This window comes from Mauremys mutica, chromosome 11, assembly GCF_020497125.1.
Source record: "Mauremys mutica isolate MM-2020 ecotype Southern chromosome 11, ASM2049712v1, whole genome shotgun sequence".
Taxonomy (NCBI): Eukaryota; Metazoa; Chordata; order Testudines; family Geoemydidae; genus Mauremys; species Mauremys mutica.
Window position 1 is genome coordinate 24,790,832 of NC_059082.1, and position 10,934 is coordinate 24,801,765.

At 42.0% G+C, this 10,934-nt stretch overlaps 2 protein-coding genes across 6 annotated transcripts in view; one reads left to right on the forward strand and one right to left on the reverse strand.

The window, feature by feature from the left end:
• The window catches only part of CCPG1 (cell cycle progression 1), a 59,049-nt gene extending 48,397 nt beyond the window's left edge, over window positions 1–10,652 (reverse strand). For all 3 annotated transcript variants that reach the window (XM_044979519.1, XM_044979518.1, XM_044979516.1), the window contains exon 1: window positions 10,413–10,652. The gene's annotated coding sequence lies outside the window, so the exon portion shown is untranslated. The remainder of the gene's footprint in view (window positions 1–10,412) is intronic.
• C11H15orf65 (chromosome 11 C15orf65 homolog) overlaps window positions 3,119–10,934 on the forward strand; it is a 41,505-nt gene continuing 33,689 nt past the window's right edge. Inside the window, exon 1 of one of the 3 annotated variants that reach the window (XM_044979532.1) lies at window positions 3,119–3,208. The gene's annotated coding sequence lies outside the window, so the exon portion shown is untranslated. Of the gene's footprint in view, window positions 3,209–10,734; window positions 10,880–10,934 lie in introns of those variants that run through there. The other 2 variants (XM_044979533.1, XM_044979530.1) reach the window with 2 other exon arrangements.

Here is a 10,934-nt window from a genome sequence, read left to right on the forward strand (position 1 = left end):
AAATTGTGGCCTTGGGTAACCAACTGTACTGGTATATTTGCTACTAATAAAAAAAATGGATGAAGTTACAACTTCAACTACACTATTGCTGTTTCAAAAATATAGCAACACTTTCTACTTACTGTTGAAGGTATTCAGCAAATGGATACTTTTGCATGCTACATAAATGTCCATCATGATAAAAAAAATTAAAATCCCAAACAATGCATTTAAAAGACGACTAAGATTTTGAAAATCATTCTATTAAGAGTATTTATATTATTCAGCATGCAAAAGTATGTGTGTGTCCAATACTCAACTCTCTGTGTGTATATGTGTGTGTGCATGTGTATTACAGGTAGCAACACCTACAGGTTACCCAACATTTATCACTATAAGACCCTGTTTTCAATGGTTTGTAACTTTGCCAAACTTTAACCATAAGGACTAACATTTCTATGCCAAGTGTCTGCCTCTCGCTGAATTTTTGGGGAAATTTCAGCAAAAACAGGTCAGCACTTGCTCAGGTCAAGGTTAGGAACAATTACATTGTTTTGACCACGTTAAATTCTTACAGACATTTTGTAAGGAAGCTCTAGGGCCTCCATGTTTTGGAATAAGGAAATTTGGATGTGTCTGCTGGTCTGTCCAGCGTACATTTGTTTTATTTTATTTCTTCTTTTCAAGTGATTTTGCAGAGAGGAAATATAAGTGAACCCTTACCAGGAAGGAGTAGGTATCCCTTTAAGAGAAGTCCTTGCCTGACAGAAATCTTTTTTTCTTAAGTAAAAAAGAATAAATTAGCAGAAGATGCTGATAAAGGGTGAACTAAGCATATCTAAGGCCTAGGTGAGGGTTGGGGGGAGGAGGAAGAGGAAGAGGAAGAGAGTTCTAACATATAGTTTGTGCATTATTTTTCCCCATTCTTACCCTGTTGTTTTGTTAAAATAAACAAACTGCAATTTTTTCAGTGAGTGCATGCATTTTTATTATGAAAGCTCTGGGATTGGGTAACCCCGTATCACAAGCTATAACCCTATCTGAGTCGTTTCAGAGTAGCAGCCTGGTTTGTCTGTATCCGCAAAAAGAATGAGGAGTACTTGTGGCACCTTAGAGACTAACAAATTTATTTGAGCATAAGCTTTCGTGGGCTACAGCCCACTTTATCGGACGCATGTAGTGGAAAATACAGTAGATAGAGAGATAGATACACAGAGAAAACATGAAACTATGGGTGTTACGAAACACACTATAAGGAGAGTGATCAGTTAAGGTGAGCTATTATCAGCAGGAGAGAAAAAGAACTGTTTGTAGTGGTGAAAATGGCCCATTTCCAACAATTGACAAGGAAATGTGAGGAACTGGGGGGGGGGGGCAAAATAAGAATGGGGAAATAGTTTTACTTTGTGTAATGGCCCATCCACTCCCAGTCTTTATTCAAGCCTAATTTGATGGTGTCCAATTTGCAAATTAATTCCAATTCAGCAGTCTCTCGTTGGAGTCTGTTTTTGAATTTTTTTTGTTGTAATATTGCGACTTTTAGGTCTGTAATCGAGTGGTCAGGGAGATTGAAGTGTTCTCCAACTGGTTTTTGAATGTTATAATTCTTGACATCTGATTTGTGTCCATTTATTCTTTTACGTAGAGACTGTCCGGTTTGGCCAATGTACAGGGCAGATGGGGCATTGCTGGCACATGATGGCATATATCACATTGGTAGATGTGCAGGTGGACGAGCCCTTGATGGCATGGCTGATGTGATTAGGTTCTATAATGGTATCCCTTGAATAGATATGTAGACAGAGTTGGCAACAGGCTTTGTTGCAAGGATAGGTTCCTGGGTTACTGTTTTTGTTGTGTGGTTGCTGGTGAGTATTTGCTTCAGGTTTGGGGGCTGTCTGTAAGCAAGGACTGGCCTGTCTCCCAAGATCTGTGAGAGTGATGGATCCTCCTTCAGGATAGGTTGTAGATCCTTGATGATGCGCTGGAGAGGTTTTAGTTGGGGGCTGAAGGTGATGGCTAGTGGTGTTCTGTTACGTTCTTTGTTGGGCCTGTCCTGTAGTAGGTGACTTCTGGGTACTCTTCTGGCTCTGTCAATCTGTTTCTTCCCTTCAGCAAGTGAGTATTGTAGTTGTAAGAACGCTTGATAGAGATCTTGTAGGTGTTTGTCTCTGTCTGAGGGGTTGAAGCAAATGCGATTGTATTGTAGAGCTTGACTGTAGACAATGGATCGAGTGGTGTGGTCTGGATGAAAGCTGGAGGCATGTAGGTAAGTATAGCGGTCAGTAGGTTTCCGGTATAGGGTGGTGTTTATGTGGCTGTCATTTATTAGTACTGTAGTGTCCAGGAAGTGGATCTCTTGTGTGGGCTGGTCCAGGCTGAGGTTGATGGTAGGGTGGAAATTGCTGAAATCACGATGGAATTCCTCAAGGGCTTCTTTTCCATGGGTCTAGATGATGAAGATGTCATCAATGTAGCGCAAGTAGAGTAGGGGTGTTAGGGGACGAGAGCTGAGGAAGCGTTGTTCTACGTCAGCCATAAAAATGTTGGCATACTGTGGGACCATGCGGGTACCCATAGCAGTGCCGCTGATTTGAAGGTACACATTGTCCCCAAATGTGAAATAGTTATGGGTGAGGACAAAGTTCAGCCACCAGGTTTGCCATGACATTATCGGGGATACTGTTCCTGACGGCTTGCAGCAAATGTGGAATGTTGGTAAGAGGGCTTCTACATCCATAGTGGCTAGGATGGTGTTTTCAGGAAGATCACTAATGGATTGCAGTTTCCTCAGGAAGTCAGTGGTGTCTCAAAGATAGCTAGGAGTGCTGGTAGCATTGGGCCTGAGGAGGGAGTCTACATAGCCAGACAATCCTGCTGTCCAGGTGCCAATGCCTGAGATGATGGGGCGTCCAGGGTTTCCAGGTTTATGGATCTTGGGCAGCAGGTAGAATACCCCTGCTCGGGGTTCTATGGGTGTGTCTGTGCGGATTTGCTCTTGTGCTTTTTCAGGGAGTTTCTTGAGTAGATGGTGTAGTTTCTTTTGGTAACCCTCAGTGGGATCAGAGGGTAATGGCTTATAGAATGTGGTGTTGGTGTCTGAGTCGTTATAATCATCACCATAGCAACCAACAGTGATGTCAAAGGATTAGGACTTCAAGTGAGGAACAAGTGGCAAAGGAAGCAGAACAAAACTGGGAATAAAAGATCCTGTTTTCATGCAAAATGAGTAAGTAGATTGGGAAAGGGAAATACAGACTATATAGGAAAATAACTATGTAGTGAGATAAGATGAGTTCAATCAAATTGCGTGCTAGTTGTAGTTGTTCTGTGTGTCAACCCATATTAGAATCTAGCTTAAATGGTAGTGTGTGTTTTTGGTTTACCACACCTCCATATTAGTGCCAATTTAAGAGGAGTTATCCCGGCAAGAAGTCATATATATTCCGTTTCTATCAAAGGAAGCCAAATGAGGAAATAAATAAAAAATTCTATACTCTCTACACATACACATATTTTAAGGAAACTAATACACTTGGCTTGAAACATTTCGCCAACACTTAGCCTAAGTTTTAAGCCTAGTTGCCCATCTTACACACAACGTAAGAAAAATATGTGTTTCTTTTATAAATTAGTTATCTAGCATGATTTCAAACACGCCATTAGCATCTGGTGTTATGGGTGTTGTAATCTGGAGTGTGACTCTAAATTATGACAGGAACAGAGAACACAATCTTAAAGGTGTTAAACTGTGTCTACATCAGGTGTTAATGGGAGAGTTTCAAATCATGTTCACTAATTAACAAAAAAGCACCTCCTTTCATCATTTAGATCAGGGGTCTCAAACTCCCAGCCAGTGGGCCATCTGTGGCTAGTGAGCCTCCCCCATGTGGCCCGCGGGGCTCCAGCAGTTTTGGGGCCGGGTCTCTCCCTTGGCCCCACCAGCCGCCAGGTGCTCCCCCCTCACTCCAGTGGCTGCTGGCCCCTCCCTGCCAGCCCAAGGGTGGGACGGGATGGGGCTGTGCCTCCGTGCTCTGCCCCTGTCCAAAGCGCCCCTGCAGCCAATGGGACGTTGCGGGGGCAGTGCCTGGGGGCAGAAGTACGTGGAGGCCCCCCGGCCCGCCCCACCTTGGAGCACCAGGTAAGCGCCGCACCCCCGACCTCCTCCCAGAGCCTGCACACACACCACACAAACCCTCTCCCGCCCCCACACTCCCTCCCAGAGCCTGCACTCCCTCCCCACGTACCCCCTCCTGCCCCAAACTCCCTCCCAGAGCCTGCACCCCCTCCCCACACACTCCCAGCCACCAAACTCCCTCCCAGAGCCTGCACCCGACCCCCTCCCCCACCCAAACTCCCTCCCAGAGCCCAACCTCTCACCCCTTCTGCACCCAAACTCCCTCTTAGAGCCTGCACCCCAATCCCCTACCCCAGACCTCTTCCCCCACCCAAATTCCATCCCAGAGCCTTAGGCCGGTGGGGGGTGGAGTTTTTTGGGGGCGGGTTCTGGGCGGCACGAGTGACATTGCCCTGCTGGAGGATTGGAGGACTGGCACTGGCCCTAAGACAAATTGAGTTTGAGACCCTTGATTTAGATAGTAAAGAAGTCAGTGGGAGCTGTTTGGTTCCCCCTAAATTGTGCATTTCCATACTATTTAATGTTTGGTTTAAGTTATAACTTTACTGTTAAATTTCCAGGCTAAGTATGCGGCTTGAGAAAACTATTACTTAAAGAGAAAGAAAACATTATGAAAATAAAAGCTAAATATAACGATAACTCCTTAATGTTTTCTGTTCTGGAATTATTATCTAGAAATAGAATTGCTGTTCCTTTGCCAATAATCTCATTTAAAGTAATGTTACCCTTCTTGGAAACTAATCTAATTTAAAAACAACATTATTCTTCCTTACCAACATCATTTAAAATAGATCTTTTAATATATTTCTAAATAGTACTACCCACCCCACCCCACAAATGCCAGCCCCACCCAAAAGGTAGTGGAGAACAGATTGATCTTGAATACAGGGTTTTAAAATAAAATTGCTAATAACTTCACATTATTTTAAAATACTTCAAGTACCACTTGTATCCGTACCACCTTATTTATTTGCAAATAAACTTTATATTGCTAATCCATGCAAGGATAAAATATGACATCTGAGTTGATGGAAACTATCCAGAAGTCTGTATTAAAAATGATAGTTCCACTTACTTTAAAAACAGAAGCATGATTTTAGCTTTTCTAGTACTTAAGGTAGAAAAACAACTTAGACATTGAGAATTTGGATTAAGATCCCTCTCAAACTTTTACAGTGCAAGCAGACTGCTGATATGAATGTGTACTCAGACAAAAGAAAAGTTTGGAAATGAAAGAGATTCTGTTTAGAGTACTTATTTTATTATTTTAGACCAAGAAACAAATGAGGGGAATGAAAACATGAAAATTAGTATATGTGGGTAGAAAATGGTAATACACCTCTACCTCGATATAATGCTGTCCTCTGGACCCAAAAAATCATACCGTGTTATAGGTGAAACCACATTTTATCAAACTTGCTTTGGCCCACCAGAGTGCGCAGCCCCACCCACCCGGGGCACTGCTTTACCGCATTATATCCGAATTCGTGTTATATTGGGTCACGTTATATAGGAGTAGAGGTGTATTGTTTAAATTGTTCTTTCATCTGCTATATAGTACAGTTCAACCTTTTGTGATAGATAGCACTTAGGACTCAGTTTCAAAACTGACCTATAAAATGACATTAAAATTGGACACTACTTAGATGCGTAAGGAGATCTAGTCTTGAGAACTAGTATAAAGAACAGAGCATCTCATGTTCAAGGTTGGCCTGTGAAAAGTTGTTGTCATGAGAAAAGCGTGTAATGGAGTGGTTTGTTTCAAAGCAATTGCTGACTAGCTGTAGTTTAGCAGGAGCAGGATTCGGGAGCTTTAAAACTTGTCCCAGCTTTCATGGTCAGTTTAGCCTGTGTCTTTCGCTTAGACAGAAGCCTGCTCAGCTTGGGACTGAAACTGGCCTTGGAGCCAGGATAGGAAAAGAGCTTCCCAGAACATAAAGTTTGTTCTAGCCCTGAAAGACTGCTCAGCCTGGGGCTTTGGTTTACGAAGAGGCTGACTCCACTTATTTGATATATTCCAGTCTATTAGCACCAAAGAGTAGAAGTCTTCCTTTGGACTAGACCAAATAAAATTCACTTGAGCAATAATTTAAAACTTTCTAAAACACCTGTTAAATGAAAGGTTACAAATGTTCATTGTCCTGCCTACATTACATAAAATAATCCATTTCCTTCTCAAATAGTCATCAGATCTACATGCCAAGCTGTCAGAGAAAGGGGGAGGAGAGAATAGTGTTACATCTACAATGTGGTTAGACTTGTGAGAACATCTCATTTTCTGAAATATTATTTATGTAGTGCCCAAAGTGTGCTGTGTATCAAGTCTTAAATCATCTGCATGAAATATCACTTCTTTCAATTACAAAAAATCCTCAAAAGATCTACACACAATGTGCTTCAGAAGACCCCAGAAAAGATCCATATGTTATACACTACACTGCATTCAACTTTACATTTTATGTTTGCTTAAAAAGGTTTTTCTTGCATTTCCCATGCAACAGTTAGATGCTTTCTTATGTTCTTAAAAATCAGACAAAAATCTATTCAGCAAAATTATGAATGACTAAGGTTGTACTGCGTCTTGCAATCATTTCTATATAGTAAAATTTACATATATTACCTTTGATTCAAAGTTTCACTATCAAGGAATTCTGTGCTATATCATTCCCCAAATCATGGCAAAGAAGCCAGGAAATCCATGAGGTTGACTTCACAGATTTTCCAGGAAACTGACACTTTGTGTAGAATATTTTTTGGAGGGAGTGGGGAGCTTCCCTACACCCACCCCAAATTCTGCGTAGATTCCAGAGAGTCAGCCTTATGGAGGAGTTACAGGACCAACTGAACATAAATTGCTATAAAATGTAGTATTTGCTCTCTATTTTAAATGGGCCCTTCTAGAATACAGATAAGAGGCATAAAGCTATTAATCACATTTTAGAACATGAGAAGCAAGGCCACCGTGTTCTTGTTTACAGTATTTGCTTTTTTTCCCCAAAATAGGTATTAAATTACATAAATACAGCCTAACGCTAAGTAGCCCATAAAAAGAACCTAGTGCAGTTTTATGATTATCATCCACGGAATACCTGTTCAAAGAGATCTTTTTTAAAATATTAATGTACAAAACCAGAGGGACTGGAGAAGTTCATCACCCAACTGTCCAGCCATTACCATCCACTAAAAGACTTACAGGGACAAGGTCAGCTTGAAATCTAGTAAATTAAAAAAAAATTAATTAAAAGCAGTTTAAAGTTCTATGGCTGCTGACCCTCCCAGTCCTCCTGTGGTTTCAAAATTACATTTTCTTATTTTTAAAACGTGTGTATTCCCCCTTCAGTGAAAGATTCATGTGAACAGGGGAAAGACTGAAGACGACTACATACAAAGTGCTACAAAATGCACAAAGTACACAGTCTGAAAAATCTTTTTTTTTATTATTTTGGTTAATTTACAGTAAGCCGAGTTGTTATTATAATAGCTAAATTTCAGTGTTATTTTTAAAATGACAGCCCTATAAAAACAGAAACAGAAATAAACTTTTTACATGGTATGTTTTACCAATACTGTATTACAATCTTCTAAGAAAGCTGTCTACCTAGTCTTTCATTCATCTATTACTACTACTGTTATTTAACATTTATATTATGATACTACCTAGACACCTCAACTAGGTTGGGACTCCACTATGATAGGCAATGAAGGAAACATATTAAACAACAGTTTCTGCCTGAAAGAGCTTACAATTTAGTGGGCTTTGGGAAGTCTCCCCTGTAGCTCTTTAAAGTCAATTGGCATCTTCTTACTGACATCAATGGGCTTTGGATCAGACCCCAATACCCAAGGTATCAACAGTGAAGCTACTGTAATTTTATTCTTGTTTGTGATAACCAACTACTTTAAAACATTTAGCTTCTTATGATGAAAAGGTAATTAAAATACACTGGGCATAATCTTGAAAATATTGGATGGATGCTTTTTTGAAAAATATGATTTATGTTAGCAGCTTGCCTACAAACCAAGGTTACCTAGAAATGTAATATATTGTAATTGTTTTCCAAATGTTGCACAGTAGTGACAAAGCTATCATTTTACTTTTGTCTTTTTACTATTTTGTTGGCAGTAATTAAGTAGAAATTAGTTTATCTACTTCCAGAGTTTTGGTTCTTTTGTCTTGAAAGAACATGTTTAAAAATATTCTGCTCCATCACCAGCAGCAGAAGCTATGATGCAATTGACTGAATTCTCCACAACTGCACAGTAAATGCTATTTGAGGTAATTATAGGGTGCACACTAGATAAAGCTCCTGTAATGGCATGAAATCTAACACAAGATTAAAAGAAATGTGTGTGTGTGTAGAGATATGAAGGAAAAGGAAAACTGAGTAAAAGAAATAACATTATTCTAGTTTTAATCTTAGGAGTATTTAGACACAAGTAAAAGGAAATTCGTTTTATTAAATATATATATATTTTCTTAATTTTACAGTGTATTGACTGCTGTAAGCAAATTTGACAGTCTCATTTAAAACAGTTTATTCACATCACTGTATACAATGTGGCAGCTCCATTAAAGTTAATAGAGGAATAAATATTCAGAGTATAAAATAAAGATTTTAGTAACTATTGACTTCTGCCTCTTATTGGTAATACAACAAAAATGTAAAATACTATGTCCAATTCACCAAAATTTGAGTGCTGGAATAAAACAGCTATCCAACTTTAAACAGCATAATAATAATTCCATTCTACATATAACTCCAAAGTTCTTCCATCTTGAAACAAGACCTGTCAGACCAGAAAAACCTGAATAAATATTGACAAAGAAGAATTAAATGATTAACAGTGAAAAGGAACTAATTTATGATAGCTAATTATATTCCACTTTTAACTAGGGAAACTAAGGATTCTGTTCTACAGGAATATCTTATTTCTATTGTACAAAAAAAGTCTCAGAATAAATTATAACGAAGGTAAATATGCTATTGCAGGATCTTCATGCAAATTTATATTACTTCTACTAAGCAGTCTTCTATTATAATAGCACTTATAATAGCCGCCTCAGATCAACATATTTCTAGGAAAAGATTTCTGACAACTCACAATTTTGTCATTCTAATTTACTTACTGTACTGTGATATTAGTGTTGTTTGAATTCCCAGAGCATGATGTGAACACACAGTTCTGTTTGTGCACCTGCACTGCTTTACTAAAACGTAACAATCTCTATATTAGGTTTTGTGCTCTACTAATATATTATTGTTTTTTCTCTCATGAGTATGACGTTTTGGCTACAGATAAAGTAGAATGGTGCCAAAACAACTTAAGTGACATTCAGCAGTGTAAACTATCACATCATTTATGAAATATAATACACTGCATTGGTCACAAGCATGTATGGAGATGATGAAACAGATGGAAGTTGGGAAATCATAATGCAGAATATTCAAGATCTAAGAGCTAATTTCTCTTTTGACTGAACATACATAAGATATATTAAAGTAATAAACAGTGTCTCCTTTTACTGACCAATATGGTAAGCAATTCAAGTTCCTCTTGCTGTAAATACTACAAACATGCATATACCCATTCACCACGAGGGGTGGCCTGCTATTCCATTTCTTATTTAAATCTAACCACGATGAAGCAGACTAAATTAAACGCAGCACCATTTGGCAGACATGGCAGAGGACACTTGTTTTCTAGAAAAAGTGCCCAGCACCCAACACAGAGTAGTACACCCATGGGATTCTCTCTGATGGCCCTGCCCTTTGCCAACAGCAGAAGTGCTTCGCTGTCTTCATCCTGAAACCCCCTTCCCAATAGCGGACATTTACCCTTACAAAGCACAGCAAATGACAGCAGGAGTAGTTATATAAGTGAACACGTTATTACCTGGGTATTGCGCTAACACGCGCTTACCACGTAAAGCACGGACGTCTAAATACCAACCTGCTGCCTCGAGCCAAGCTGCCTAACCCGGGGGCACCCTGGGGCCAGCAGGGGCCCTTCTCGCTCAGGCACAGAAACCTGCGCCCCTGCCCGCGGCCCTCGCTCGAAGGGGCCCGTTCTTCCCCACACCGGGGGCCCGCCAGAGAAAGGGGAGGCGGCTGCCGGTGCGCGCTCGCGGCCAGGGAGATGAGGGGCTGCCCCCGAGGAGCGCTGGCACTAGGGAGCCCAGCGGGAAGCGGGTGGCGCAGTCGCGCCATCGGCTGAGGGAGAAGCCGAGATGCGCTTCCCGAGCGGAGGGAGGGAGGATTCGCCTGCCCGCCCGCGACCGAGCGGCCCCTCGTACCTGAGTGATCGGGCCCGGCGGCGTCCCCCGCCGCAGCCAGCCGGGGACGGGGGCACCACGGGCTCGCGCTGCTAGCTCTTGATGCCTTCACAAAACAACAAACAAACAGCAGCAGGGGAAGCGGCGCCTGCGCATCGCAGCGGCGCCCGAGCACCCTGGCAAGTGTAGTCCGCTCCCCGCTCACTCGCTGCGGGCCGAGCCCGAGGGGAACTACTGGTCCCAGGCAGCAGCGGGGCGGCGGCGCAGAGGTCAAAGGCCAACGGGGCTTGTCAACAAAGGAACCGTCAGCGGCTCCTTGAGGGGCTGGTGCTATGGCAACGCCGCACGCCCCCGACGCCTGAGCGCTGCAGAGCGGGGGCCACGGTCCAGAGCCGGCTGCAGCGCCTTGGACAGCAGCAGCAGCGGGGCCAGGCTGAGGCGGACCGCGGGAAGCAGTGGCAGAGCGCGCGCCGGCCCGGCCTGTCGCGGTGGGTAGTTGGCGCCTGTTCGTCACAGAGCTTGAGAGGTGGGGTGAGGCCGCGG